The sequence below is a fragment of the Triticum aestivum genome, chromosome 6D (genome assembly GCF_018294505.1).
Source record: "Triticum aestivum cultivar Chinese Spring chromosome 6D, IWGSC CS RefSeq v2.1, whole genome shotgun sequence".
In the NCBI taxonomy this organism is placed as follows: domain Eukaryota; kingdom Viridiplantae; phylum Streptophyta; class Magnoliopsida; order Poales; family Poaceae; genus Triticum; species Triticum aestivum.
This window is the reverse complement of record NC_057811.1, coordinates 397757194-397773106: the sequence shown is the minus strand read 5'-3', so window position 1 is coordinate 397773106 and position 15913 is coordinate 397757194.

Sequence of the window (15913 nt, the reverse complement as noted above, 5' to 3'; positions counted from 1 at the left end):
TAGATATCAATGTGACTGAGTAGGGATTGCCATGCAATGGATGCACTAGAGCTATAAGTATGTGAAAGCTCAACAAAAGAAACTAAGTGGGTGTGCATCCAACTCGCTTGCTCATGAAGACCTAGGGCATTTTGAGGAAGCCCATCATTGGAATATACAAGCCAAGTTCTATAATGAAAATTTCCCACTAGTATATGAAAGTGACAACATAAGAGACTCTCTATCATGAAGATCATGGTGCTATTTTGAAGCACAAGTGTGGTAAAAGGATAGTAGCATTGTCCCTTCTCTCTTTTTCTCTCATTTTTTTCTTTGGCCTTTTCTCTTTTTTATGGCCTTTCTCCTCTTTTTTTATTTAGTCCGGAGTCTCATCCTGACTTATGGGGGAATCATAGTCTCCATCATCCTTTCCTAAATTGGGACAATGCTCTAATAATGATGATCATCACACTCTTATTTTCTTACAACTCAAGAATTACAACTCAATACTTAGAACAACCATATGACTCTATGTGAATGCCTCCGGCGGAATACCGGGATATGCAATGAATCAAGAGTGACATGTATGAAAGAATTATGAATGGTGGCTTTGCCACAAATACAATGTCAACTACATGATCATGAAATGCAATATGACAATGATGGAGCGTGTCATAGCAAACGGGACGGTGGTAAGTTGCATGGAAATATATCTCGGAATGGCTATGGAAATGCCATTGTAGGTAGGTATGGTGACTGTTTTGAGGAAGGTATATGGTGGGTTTATGATACCGGCGAAAAGTGCGCGGTATTAGAGGGGCTAGCAATGGTGGAAGGATGAGATTGCGTATAATCCATGGACTCAACATTAGTCATAAAGAACTCATATACTTGTTGCAAAAATCTATTAGTTATCGAAACAAAGTATTACGCGCATGCTCCTAGGGGGATAGGTTGGTAGGAAAAGATCATTGCTCGTCCCCGAACGCCACTCATAAGGAAGACAACCAATAAATAAATCATGCTCTGACTTCATCACATAACGGTTCACCATACGTGCATGCTACGGGAATCACAAACTTTAACACAAGTACTTCTCAAATTCAAAACTACTCAACTAGCATGATTCTAATATTACCATCTTCATATCTCAAAACAATTATCAAGCATCAAACTTCTCATAGTATTCAACACACTCATAAGAATTTTTTTTCTTTACTAATCTTAGATGCCTATCATAATTAAAGCAAATTACCATGATGTTTTGTAGGACTATCTAAGTTAAGCATGAGAGAACAATAGTTTCTATAAAACAAATCCACCACCATGCTCTAAAAGATATAATTGAAGCACTAGAGCAAAAACTATATAGCTCAAAAGATATAACTGAAGCACATAGAGTATTCTAACAAATTCTGAATCACGTGTGTCTCTCTCAAAAGGTGTGTACAGCAAGGATGATTGTGGAAAACTAACAAATAAAGACTCAAATCATCCAAGACGCTTCAAGCAAAGCACATATCATGTGGTGAATAAAAATATAGCTCCAAGTAAATTTACCGATGGATGAGGATGAAAGAGGGGATGCCTTCCGGGGCATCCCCAAGCTTTGGCTTTTAGGTGTCCTTAGATTGTCTTGGGGTGCCATGGGCATCCCCAAGCTTAGGCTCTTGCCACTCCTTGTTCCATGCTCCATCAAATCTTTACCCAAAACTTGAAAACTTCACAACACAAAACTTAACAGAAAATCTCGTGAGCTCCGTTAGCGAAAGAAAACAAAGCACCACTTCAAGGTACTGTATTGAACTCATTCTTTATTTATATTGGTGCTAAACCTACTGTATTCCAACTTCTCTATGTTTTGTAAACTATTTTACTAGCCATAGATTCATCAAAATAAGCAAACAACACACGAAATACAGAATCTGTCAAAAACAGAACAGTCTGTAGTAATCTATAACTAACACAAACTTCTGGAACTCTAAAAATTCAGCCAAAATAGGACGACCTAAATAATTTGTTTATTGATCTGCTGAAATTGGAATCAATATTATATCACGTTCTGGTAATTTTTAACAATTGTTTTCGTGAACAGAAAGTTTCTGGAATTTTCAGCAAGATCAAATAACTATCATCCAAGAAGATCCTATAGGTTTAACTTGGCACAAACACTAATTAAAACACAAAAATAAATCTAACCAGAGGATAGATCAAAGATTTATTCCTAAACAGAACCAAAAAGCAAAAAACTAAAAATAAAATTGGGTTGCCTCAAAACAAGCACTTTTCTTTAAAGCCTTTTAGCTAGGCATTGATAATTTTAATGATGCTCACATGAAAGACAAGAATTGAAGCACAAAAGGAGCATCATATAGCATGTGACAAACACATCTAAGTCTAACATACTTCCTATGCATAGGCATTTTATAAGAAAACAAATTATCATAGCAAGCAAAAATTAGCATATGCAAGGAAGAAGAAAGAGACGATAGCAATCTCAACATGACGAGAGGTAATTTAGTAACATGAAAATTTCTACAACCATATTTTCCTCTCTCATAATAATTACATGTAGGATCATAGGCAAATTCAACAAAATAGCTATCACATAACATATTCTCAACACGATCCACATGCATGCGAAGTTGACACTCTTCCAAAATAGTGGGATTATCATTAACTAAAGTCATGACCTCTCCAAACCCACTTTTATCAAAAATACCATAAGATTGAACATTCTCCAAATATGTGGGATCTAAAGTTGACATTCTTCCAAACCCACTTTCAATATTATTGCAAACACTATTATCAATCTCATATTCATCATGGGGCTTAAATAAATTTTCAAGATCATAAGAAGAATCACCCTAGTCATGATCATTGCAACAAGTAGTGGACATAGCAAAACTAGCATCCCCAAGCTTAGGGTTTTGCATATTATTAGCACAATTGACATTAATAGAATTTATAATAACATCATTGCAATCATGCTTTTTATTCAAAGATCTATCGTGAACCACTTCATAAGTTTCTTCTTTCAACACTTCATCACAATTTTCAGATTCACGAATTTCAAGCAAAACCTCATAAAGATAATCTAGTCAAAAAACTCAGTTTCATCATAATTGGATCTCTTAAAGAGATTAGAAAGTGGATGAGGATCCATAAACTTTTAGCAAGCGAAGATGCAAGCAAAAAGAAGGCTCATGGTAACGTGAGCAAACAGAAGGACAAACGGAAGAGGGGTAAATAAAACGGCAAAGGTGAAGTGGGGGAGAGGAAAACGAGAGGCAAATGGAAAATAATGTAATGCAAGGGATAAGAGTTTGTGATGGGTACTTGGTATGTCTTGACTTGTGTAAACTCGGCAACGGTGCCAAAAATGGCTTATTGTTGGGAGTCAAATCTTGACTTGACTTGGCGCACACCTCCCCGGCAACGGCGCCAGAAATCCTTCTTGCTACCTCTTGAGCACTGCGTTGGTTTTTCCCTTGAAGAGGAAAGGGTGATGCAGTAAAGTAGCGTAAGTATTTCCCTCAGTTTTTGAGAACCAAGGTATTAATCCAGTAGGAGGCTAAGCTCCAGTCCCTCGTACCTACACAAAACAAATAAGAACCTCGCAACCAACGCGATAAAGGGGTTGTCAATGCCTTCACGGTCACTTACAAGAGTGAGATCTGATAGATATGATAAGATAATATTTTTGGTATTTTTATAATAAAGACTAAAAGTAAAGAAAGCAAAATAAACGGCGCCAGAAATAGCTTGTTGACTGGAAATTAATATGATGGAAAATAGACCCGGGGGCCATAGGTTTCACTAGTGGCTTCTCTCAAGAGCATAAGTATTACGGTGGGTGAACAAATTACTGTCGAGCAATTGATAGAATTGAGCATAGTTATGAGAATATCTAGGTATGATCATGTATATAGGCATCACATCCGTGACAAGTAGACCGACTCCTGCCTGCATCTACTACTATTACTCCACACATCGACCACTATCCTGCATGCATCTAGAGTATTAAGTTCATAAGAACGGAATAACGCTTTAAGCAAGATGACGTGATGTAGAGGGATAAACTCATGCAATATGATATCAACCCCATCTTGTTATCCTCGATGGCAAGAATACAATATGTGCCTTGCTGCCCCTGCTGTCACTGGGAAAGGACACCGCAAGATTGAACCCAAAGCTAAGCACTTCTCCCATTGCAAGAACGATCAATCTAGTAGGCCAAATCAAACTGATAATTCGAAGAGACTTGCAAAGATAACCAATCATACATAAAAGAATTCAGAGAAGATTCAAATATTGTTCATAGATAAACTTGATCATAAACCCACAATTCATCGGTCCCAACAAACACACCACAAAAGAAGATTACATCGAATAGATCTCCACGAGAATCGTGGAGATCTTTGTATTGAGATCCAAAGAGAGAGAAGAAGCCATCTAGCTAATAACTATGGACCCGAAGGTCTGAGGTAAACTACTCACACATCATCGGAGAGGCTATGGTGTTGATGTAGAAGTCCTCCGTGATCAATGCCCCGTCCGACAGGACACTGGAAAAGGCCCCAAGATGGGATCTCACGGGTACAGAAGGTTGCGGCGGTGGAATTAGGTTTTCGTGGATGCTTCTGATGGTTTGGGGGTACGTAGGTATATATAGGAGGAAGAAGTACATCGGTGGAGCAACGTGGGCCCCACGAGGGTGGAGGGCGCACTTGGGGGGGCGTAGGCGCGCCCACCTGCCTCATGCTCTCCTTGTTGATTTCTTGACGTGGACTCCAAGTCCTCTGGATCACGTTTGTTCCAAAAATCATGTTCCCGAAGGTTTCATTCTGTTTGAACTCCGTTTGATATTGTTTTTCTGTGAAACACTGAAATAGGCAAAAAAACAGCAATTTGGGCTGGGCCTCCGGTTAATAGGTCAGTCCCAAAAATAATATAAAAGTGTATAATAAAGCCCATTAAACATCCAAAACAGAATATAATATAGCATGGAACAATAAAAAATTATAGATACGTTGGAGACGTATCAAACTTTCACCTGCAGAAGAAAAACGATGGGCCCGCATGTTGGAACAATGCAACGTGGCTGTCACCCCAGGAAATAAGCTGTCAGTATTCTCAGCTATGGTCACCTTTCTTCAGGTGAAGACATCTGAGCGGATGACCAACAAATCATTCGATGCGATGTTGGCTGCTTTCCGCAAAGCTTTCCCAGATGCGTCTGAGCTGCCACACACCTACAGTAAAATGAAGAATTTCCATCGTGCAGTTGGTATTGGATATGATATGATCCATGTTTGTAAGAATAATTGTGTTCTGTTCCGGAAGGATTATGCCAACTTAAGTGAATGGCCGAAATGCAAATCATCAAGATGGAAAGATGGCGATGTTGTGAAGAGGATTCCTCATAATGTTCTGAGACATTTTCCAATTACACCAAGATTGCAGAGGTTGTTTCATGATGCTGAAACAAGAGAGGATGTACTGTGGCATTCTAGGAACCAGGAGTACAAAGATCACAATGTAATGAGCCATCCATCACATGGTAGTGAGTGGAAAAGCTTTAATGAGAAACACGAAAAGTTTGCTGCTGACCCAAGAAACATTAGACTTGGCTTAGCTTCAGATGGATTTAACCCATTTGGCCACCAGAGCGCCACATATAGCAGGTGGCCAGTGCTTGTTATCCCTTACAACATGCCTCCAAATGTCTGCACGAAAGAATAAAACTACATGATGGCCTTGCTCATCCCAGGTCCAAAAAGTCCTGGAAAGGATTTTGATTTGTTCATGGAGCCTCTTGTGGAGGAACTTCAACAGCTATGGAGGGGTGTTCTCACTCGAGACCTATATAGCAGCCCACCAACTGATTTCTTTCTGCGTGCTGTTATAATTTGGTGCATCCATGATTATCCGGCTTTGGGCACTATGTCAGGGTGGATGACACATGGTTACAATGCATGTGTTCGCTATGACAGGAATCTGCTGTCATACGCAATACTTAGCAAGATCTGTTACATTGGACAACGCCGTTTCCTTGCCAAGGACAAGCTGCATCCTAGAAAATACCGAAGACATGTGTTCAATGCAAAGCATGAAAACCGTGATGCGCCAAAGAGGCTCACCGCCGATGAGTTGCAAGTGGAATTAGAGAAGGTCAGGCATATTACACCAGGAAACCATCCTGATAATGGTAGCGGGAAAAGGAAGCATGGCAGGGCAGAAGAGAGATTATTGTTTACCCGCAGGTCCACTTTGTGGGACTTGGAGTATTGGAAAGATTTGGATCTGCGGCATAATCTTGATGTGACGCACATCGAGAAAAATATATGTGACAGCATTATCGGCACACCTTAATATTGAAGGCAAGAAGAAAGATACCTTAAAATCTAGGATTGATTTGACACACCTGGGTATCAGACAGGATTTGCAGGTGCAAGATGAAGGTAAACCACGGGATATGGCACCAGCTATGTATGTCTTGGACAAGGTAAAAAGAAAAGAATTCTGCGAGGTCCTGTCACGTGTGAGATTCCCAGATGGATTTGCTTCCAACCCTAAAAGGAGAGTCAGTTCAGATGGAAACAAGGTACAAGGGTTGAAAACTCATGACTACCACGTCCTACTTCAAAGGGTTTTATCTGTTATCCTTAGAGGATTGGGACGCCCTGACTTATACAGAGCAGTTGCAGAGTTGGGACAATTCTTCAAGGAACTCTGCAGTAGAAATATCAGGATAGATGCTTTAGAGCGTCTTAGAGACAAGATACCAACTATCCTATGTGACCTTGAGAAGATATATCCTCTAGCCTTCTTTGATGTGATGGTGCATTTGGCTGTTCATCTACCTGATGAGGCACTACTTAGAGGTCCAGTACAGTATGGCTGGATGCACCGTATTGAAAGGCGGCTAGGCACTTTCAAGGGCTATGTTAGGAACAGAGCTAGACCCGAGGGTTCCATTGCAGAGGCATACCTTGCTACAGAAGCGTTGACATTCTGCTGAAAATACATTGAAACAGCTTATCAGCTTAGCAAAGAGGTGGATGAAGACAATCCCGGGCTCAATGTTTTCGATTATTCTGTTTGAGTTACAGGGAAGAGTCAACAAGAGGACAAACCTAAAGATTTGGACAAAATGGTTTGGTATGTGTTGAATAACTGTCCTGAGATACTACCTTATATCAAGTAAGTGCTAAGTACTGCAGCTTATACATCGTAATCTACTAAACTTGCAGCACATTCTTATATATTTAGATGTTTGACGCGATCACTATGTTGTGCAGAATGTACAAAAAGGAGTTACTGCCGCAAAATCCAAGAAACATTGACAAACTGGTTATGGCAGGATTTGCGAAATAGTTCAAGAGCCATGTAAGCTTTTGAATTGCACTGTCAGTTTTTTTAATATATTGAGTACATAAGATGATCAGCTTGTCTATTTTCTAACCATAGGTTAAGAAGATGCGGGAGGATGGGCAGGCAGTTCATGATGCCCTTACTCACTACTCTGGTAAGACATTATGAATCTTGCGTTGTTGGAGATGTGCGCTACAACACCCTTGCACGAGACGAAGGCAGGAAGACACAAAACAGTGCCATCATGAGCACGGATACGTATGACAAAGAGACAACTGAAATGTATGCTAACATAACAGACATTGTTCAGTTGCAGTATATCTCCAGTTTCGAGGATCATCGGTGTGTGGTTCTGTTGTGCTGTCGTTGGTATAACCTATTTTCTAGGATCGCAAAACCCAGAGCTGATGATTATTTCAAATCCATCAATGTCAAGGCGGCGTACCAGACCAACGAGCCTTTTATTTTGGCAAATCAAGCAACACAGATATTTTCTTGGAAGACACATTTGCACGTAGCGATGACTGGAGAGTATTGCAAAGATTTGAGCAGAGGAATTCGTTTAATGAAGTTGCACAACAAGATGATGCTTACACTGCTCCTGATGTACAAGATAACACAGATGTTCCTAATATCTTTGAGAACCATCACGTCAATGACGCCGGCGAAAAGATTGCCTGTCATGCTGTGGACATACAAGAGTTGATCAAGAAGAAGCCAACGTTTGAGGATGTTGAGGACGAAGAAGAAGATGACCCCGTGGGGAATTACGATTCAGACTGATACACATGGCAAAGATGTTGACGCTGCTGCTGCGGATGATGATGTATTTGCCTGTCAGAAGACATTTTTTTCTACTATGTGAAATTGTGTTTGCTATGACAACTGAAACCTGATGAACATGTTGTTTAGTATTTTCCTGTGAGAACATCACTTGTTATGTATGCTGATTTGTGTTTGGTGATTGTATGACAACTAAAACATGATGACATTGTTGTTTAGTTGTACTCATATTTGGCTGTGAAACTTGAATTTGATGACATAGTTTGTTGTTGGACTGCAATTTTCTCGACGTCTTCGAATGAGAACAAAGGTGACCGACAGGGCCTTTGCTAATTTATTTATTTATTACTAAAAGGGCCTCTACTATTTATTTATTTATGAGCAAAAGGGGATACCCCCTGAATTCCGTTAATAGAAATCATTAGATGTTCACAACACTACGCCCAGCCTGCTACATAGGTTTCATTCATTACTAGTTTCAGCACAGTGCTCATGTCATAGCCACTGAATACATCACGAGTGATACATACACTGCAAATAAAGAGACAATTATCCTACAGGGCACATCGATTTTGCCCATTATCTTCACAAGCTCGTTCATCTCCTCATTGCTGTCAAGGCCGTTCAGCAGCTGTTGCTTGGCCATGATTAGAGGAACTGCATCTTTAACCTTCTGCTCTGCATCTTCCTCTTCTGCCGTTCCTTCAGTTACTTGTCCAACACCCCAACCTGCTGGTATTGGGATTCCTCGGCTAACCAAATAATCAGCGTAGTTGCACTCCCCCACATCAGCAACTTCCCAGAAATACAAATCACACGAATCTTCCCTTTTCTGCACGAATCAAATTGGAAGATCATCAACCAAACTATAAAAAAAATCAGCAACAGAAAGCAGCAGAACAACACTTAAACATATTATTACCCCATGATTCGGGCATTTGTAGAAGACTCGGCCAGGGTTGAGGATTGTTGTTGAGACGGGGCGGATGACTCTGCGTGATTTGTAGCAGTGGCACCACACCAACGGCAGCGGGTTGCGATAGGCAACCGGCTGCGGTGCGCGTGCCGACGGGGGTGTGATGAGACCCACAAGCGATGGTACGAGTGGCGACTTGGCGCATATTTGGTTGTTGCCTGCTGAAGAGCAGGTGGACGAGCAGCCAGCGGAGATGGTTGCTGCAGCCAGAGCTTCTGATGCTAGACAGAGTAAGTAGAGAAGAGGAGAAGCGAACGTTGGATATGTCAGTTTCATTACTTGCAGAGTAGCATAGCACCATATATAGAAAAAGTCTAGGTTTGGATTCGAACCAGCTACAGGAGCACGTCTCTCTTTTTTCTAAAACTCAGCAACATCTCTTTACTGGCACACTAGCTTGTTCTGTATGCCTTCTCAAGTCTTTGATTCCTCCACCTGACATCTGGGACCCACCGGAAGGGCCTCTGTATTTTGCACAAAAACGTGCCCCTCGCTGACAGGTCGGACCCACCAGCTATCTTCACACGGAAGGAAGTGCCTCCTTATTACGCACAAAAAAATGAATACTCCCCCTGCCAGCTGGAACCCAGCATAGTGGGAGGCTGACTTGTGGGCCTACCAAGTTGATGGGGACGGAGGGCTTTGTCAACTTAGTCAATATGAACGACTCTAGCTCCAGTTACCGTACGATCTTCATCCAACGGTAGTAGTGCTTCTTCAACCTCTGGTCTTCTTGCTCCAGCCGCCCAAACCAGCGCCGGTTGTGCCGCGTGCTCCTGCCTCCCGTGGCCGGCTGTGATGCCGCGGAGGCCTCGCCGCCCCCTACTACTCCCACCGCTGGCCAGGGCATCCCTCTACTCACCCACACCCCATGTTATTCTGCGGCGACGGCAGCCTCACACCGCAGTCGAACCAGTGAACCCTCGTACTCCTCTCCGCGTGGGCATCCACTGCCGCGTCTTCCCCGGCTCCGCGTCGTCCCCTTCCTAGGCCTCACCATCGTCAACCTCCTTGGTTCTCTCGGTGCGGCGCGGTCAATGTGGTCAACGACTGACTTCCATCGGAAGAGTACTGTACGTGGAGAGGCTGACAGCTCGGTCCACGGCCGCAGCTGGGTCCACGGCCACAGCCCAGTTTTTTTGTGATTTCCCAAGTAAGTTGCTTTGTGAGGCCTGTTGGGCTGCAAATCTTTCAAGACGAGGAGAGCTTCATTCGGCTGGCCGAGAAAATGGCCTATCAGTAATGAGACATCGACTGTACATTTTTAAAACACATCAAACCGGCAATTAGTTTCAAATTTCTTTTTTTCATTTCGAGATTTTAAATTGCATTGATTTTTATGCGTGGACAATTTGTTGGATTTTATATTGATATACATTTATTTTTAAAATTAGTTTGAATGTGACTCAAAATTTCGGGATTAAAAACAGTTCAGACCACACCGAAATATGCAAAACTTCATATAATTTTTTAACCGTGGCCACAATATGGGCTGTAATGCTAACAAAAAGAATATGGGCTCCAAAAAAACCTTAAGAATTAGCAAATGGGCTGTAAATTATTAGAAATAATGGCAGATGGGTTGTATGATGTTTTCCACAGATTTGAGGCTTTCCTAAAAAAAAGGTTCACGCACAAGCAGTGACTGTTGGATGTCCATCCAACGGCCGTCGTGCTTCTTCAATCTCTGCTCTTCGAGCTCCAGCAGCTCAAACAAGCGCCGGCGGGACTGCCTGCTCTCTCCTCCCCATGGTCGGCTGTGCTGCCGCGCAGGCCTCACCGCCCCACCGTACTCCCATCGCTGGCCTAGCCATCCCTCTACTCACCCGCACTTGCTGTTATTCTCCGGCGACGGCAGACGAACCAGTAAACCCTCGTACAGTCGTACTCCCCTCCGCGTGGGAAAAAACTGCCGAGTCTTCCCTGCATCTGTGTCGTTCCCTTCCTAGGCCTCGCCGTCGTCCACCGTCCTGGTGCTCTTGGCGCGACCTGGTCAACGTGGTGAACGACCGACATGCATCTGAAGTGGACTGTACGTGGAGAGGCTGACAGCTGTGTCCACGGCCGCACGCAAGGAAATGCCTCCTTATTACGTGCAAAATAATGATTCCTCCATCTGACATCTGGGACCCACCAAAAGGGCCTCTGTATTTCACGAAAAAACGTTACCGCCGCTGACAGCTTGGACCCACCAGCTATATCTTCGCACGGAAGGAAGTGCCTCCTTATTACGCACAAAAAACGAATACTCCCCCTGCTAGCTGGGACCCAGTATAGTGGCAGGTTGACTTGTGGGCCTACTAAGTTGACGGGGACGGAGGGCTTGTCAACTTAGTCAATATGCATGATTCTAGCTCCAGTGACCGTACGATGTCCATCCAACGGCCGTATTGCTTCTTCAACCTCTGGTCTTCATACTCCAGCCGCCCAAACCAGCGCCGGTCGTGCCTCGTGCTCTTGCCTCCCGTGGCCGGCTGCGATGCGGAGGAGGCCTCACCGCCCCCTACTACTCCCACCGCTGGCCAGGCCATCCCTCTACTCACCCACACCCCCTGTTATTCTACGGCGACGACAGCCTCACACCGCAACGAACCACTGAACCCTCATACTCCTCTATGCGTGGGCATCCACTGCCGCGTCGTCCCAAGCTCCGCGTCATCCCCTTCCTAGGCCTCGCCGTCGTCCACCGCCCTGGTGCTCTCGGCGCGGCGTGGTCAACGTGGTCAAGGAACGGCTTCCATCGGACGTGGACTGTACGTGGAGAGGCTGACAGCTGGGTCCACGGCCGCAGCAAGGACGTGCCTCCTTATTACGCGCAAAATAATTATTCCTCCACATGACAGCGGGGACCCACCGGACGGGCCACCGTATTTTGCGAAAAAAACATTTCCTCCTTACTGCTGGGACCCACCAGCTACATCTTCGCACGCAAGGAAGTGCGCCCGGGCAAAAAAAACGATTCGCCCCCTAACTGCTGGGTCCCACCAACTACATCTTTGCAGGCAAGGAAGTGCCTGACAGCCGGGACCCACCTGGTCGAAGCGTACGTAGCGTTGTCATTCTGGTCGCGAACGTGTACGTACATACTGGTCGATGTAGAGGCGCGCACGTGTCGTAGTAGAGGCGCGCACGTAGCATGTACACGTACGTACAGCGGCCAGTGTGCAAGAAAGGAACTACGGCCACGTACGTACATACAGGCAGGGTCTCGAACGCCTACTCGCGCATACGTACGGCCAGGGCTCATGTACATGGCTGGGTCGGAACGGAGAAACAGCGTCGTCGTCGTGTTCATGGGGAGCCAACCGGCTGGGTCGGAACAGAATGTGTCGTCATGTTCATCAGGAGGGCTTTGGACGGAACATCCGATGGAAACGAGGCCTGGCGTACCGCAGAACGGAGGAAACGGCCTTGTGTTCGACCGGCCACGGTCAAAACGGGGTCCTGTTCATCGGGAGGGGTCTGGCGTACCGCAAAACGGAGGAAACGGACCACCTACGGTCGAAACGGGGGTCCTGTTGATCGGGAGGGGTGTGGCATACCGCAAAATGGAGGAAACAGACTTGTGTTGGAGCGCTACGGTCGAAACGGGGGTCCTGTTCATCGGGAGGGGTGTGGCGTACCGCAAAACGGGACTCCACGGGCTACTGTTCATCCACCGTCGACCTCCTCCAGCCTCCACCTGCGACTGTTCATCCACGGGCTCTTGTTCATCCAGCCTCCACCGCACGCTACTCCACTGGCTACTGTTCAACGAACCCTCTCCATGGGCTCCTGTTCAACCACCCCTCCACGGGCTACTATTCATCCAGCCCTCCACCATCTACTGTTCATCCAGCCCTCCACGGGGTGGTCCTGTTCATCCAGCCCTCCACGCGGTCCTGTTCATCCAGCCCCAACCGGCTCGATCGATCGGGGTCCTGTTCATCTAGAGGCAACACCACGGGGTCCTGTTCATCCACCCCCACCGGGAACTGTTCATCCAAACGCCCCCAGCAACGCTCACTGTTCATCCAGAGGCAGCATCGATCGGCTTCAGTTAGCAGCAGTAGCGAAGGAATCGCTTGATCGGGTTCAGTTAACAGCCATCGATTGATCGGTCGGGTTCAGTAACGCGTAGCATGTAGTGCAATCGCTTGGGTTCAGTTAGAGCCCAATGCCTCGCTCGGGTTCAGTTAGAGCCCAACGCCTCGCACCCACGCGCGTGCGTGTACGAGAGAAACGCGCATCGCTTGGCCCCGACCACCCACCGTAACCGGGAACACCCCGATATTTTCCTCGCCCTCGCTTCTACCACAGTTTTTTCCGTCATGGACGGCCCAAAGAATGTCATGCAGCTGCGTCTCCGGCCCGCCCAGGACGAAAAGCCCATTTTCTGTCATGATTTTTTGTCATAGAAGTAGGACCCCACCACATCTATGATGATACCGGGTTTTGTCACAATTATCGTCATAGAAGTGTCATAAGTATGACAGAATTTTTTTTCGTCCGGCCCAAAATGTCACAGATGTGTCTTTTTTTGTAGTGTAGTAGGCACCTCCGGTGTAGTAGGAGTCATCGTCGGTGGCGTCTGGCTCTTGGGATCCAACATCTAGTCGCGACAACTGAGAAGAATGGAAAGGGGGGAAAGAGGGAGCAAAGCAACCGTGAGTACTCATCCGAAGTACTCGCAAGCAAGGATCTACACTACATATGCATTGGTGTCAATGAGATGGGTAGTATCTGTGGACTGAACTGCAAAATACCAGAATAAGAGGGGGATAGCTAGTCCTACCGAAGACTACGCTTCTGGCAGCCTCCGTCTTGAAGCATAAAGAAGAGAGTAGATGGTAAGTTCACCAAGTATCATCACATAGCATAATCCTACCCGGCGATCCTCTCCTCGTCGCCCTGTTAGAGAGCGATCACCGGGTTGTATCTGGCACTTGAAAGGGTGTGTTTTATTAAGTATCCGGTTCTAGTTGTCATAAGGTCAAGGTACAACTCCGGGTCGTCCTTTTACCGAGGGACACGGCTATTCGAATAGATAAACTTCCCTACAGGGGTGCACCACATAACCCAACACGCTCGATCCCTCTGGCCGGACACACTTTACTTGGTCATGCCCAGCCTCGGAAGATCAACACGTCGCATCCCCACCTAGGAACAACAGAGAGGTCAGCACGCCGGTCTAAATCCTAAGCGCGTAGGGGTTTGGGCCCATCTCCCATTGCACACCTGCACGTTGCGAGGGCGGTCGGTGAGCAGATCTAGCAACCTCCATTTCAAAGGAAGTTGCGTTACGCGGTCCAGCCCGGCGCGTGCCGCTCAGTCGCTGACGTCAAGAACGCTTCGGCTGATACCACAACGTCGAGTGCCCATAACTGTTCCCGCGTAGTTGGTTAGTGCGTATAGGCCAGTGGTCAGACTCAGATCAAATACCAAGATCTCGTTAGGCATGCTATTTTGAAGTAATCGCGGACGCCGACCAGGGCCAGGCCCACCTGTCACCTAGGTGGTCTCAACCTTCCCTGTCGCTCCGCCACAAAGATCCACCCAGAGGGCCGTCGGGAAAGTATGTCCTTTCAGCCCCCAATCCGTGAATCAACCGCGGGTACTCAACGAGCCTACCCGACTTTAGTCACCACATGTATCAAACATTATGTATATAAGTATATACCCATGATCACCTCCCGAGTGATCATGGCCCGGTAGTATAGCATGGCAGACGAACAAGAATGTAGGGCCACTGATGGAATACTAGCATTCTATACTAAGCATTTAGGATTGCAGGTAAGGGTAACAACTGTAGCAACAATGACAGGCTATGCAGCAGAATGGGATTAACCGAAAGTAGTAACATGCTACACTACTCTAATGCAAGCAGTAGAGAGAAGGAATAGGCGATATCTGGTGATCAAGGGGGGCTTGCCTGGTTGCTCTGGCAAAAAGGAGGGGTCGTCAACACCGTAGTCGTACTGGGTAGCAGCGGCGTCGGTCTCGATGTCTAGCGAGAGAAGAGGGGGAAGAAACAATAAATATAAGGCAAACATATGCATGACGATGCATGCCATGACAATGACCGGTGCTAGGTGGGCACTAACGCGGCAGTAGGTGGAACCGGCGAAGGAGGGAAACATCCGGTAAAGTATTCCCGGTGTTTCGCATTTTTGGATAGATGGACCGGAGGAGGAAAGTTGCATGTTTTCTATGCTAGGGATGTGTGGCGGATGAACGGGCTGCGTATTCATATTTGTCTCGTCTTCCTGAGCAACTTTCATGTACAAAGTATTTCTATCCGAGTTACGGATTAATTAATATGATTTTCCAAAGTTTTAATTCATTTACTAGGATTATTATTATTTCGTGAATTCAAAAAGAATTACGGCGTCATCATGATGTCAGCATGACATCAGCGGTCAAAGTTGACCGTCGACCAGTCAAACTGACCAGTGGAGCCCGTTCGTCATAGTCTGTTCCTAAGTATCATATGATTAAGATTAACTGACAGGGTAATTAATTTTACTTAGTTTACTAACAGAATTAATTAATTAATGAATAATTTAATTGTTGATTTTCTTTGTTCTTCTTTTTTGTAACGTTCTCAGGGGCGGGGCCCCAATTGTCATAGGGCTCGTGGCCTTAGCGGGCACGGGCGCGGGGCGCAGCCCGAGCGGGCGCCCGCCGAGGGGCGCGCGGGGCGGGTGGACCCGGCAGGGCGCCGGAGCAGGGGGGGCCGGTGGCCTGGGGCCGGCAGTGAAGGGTTGTGCGCGGCCTCAGCAGGATAGGGAGGCAGTGGGCAGAGCGAGCCTGAGCGGC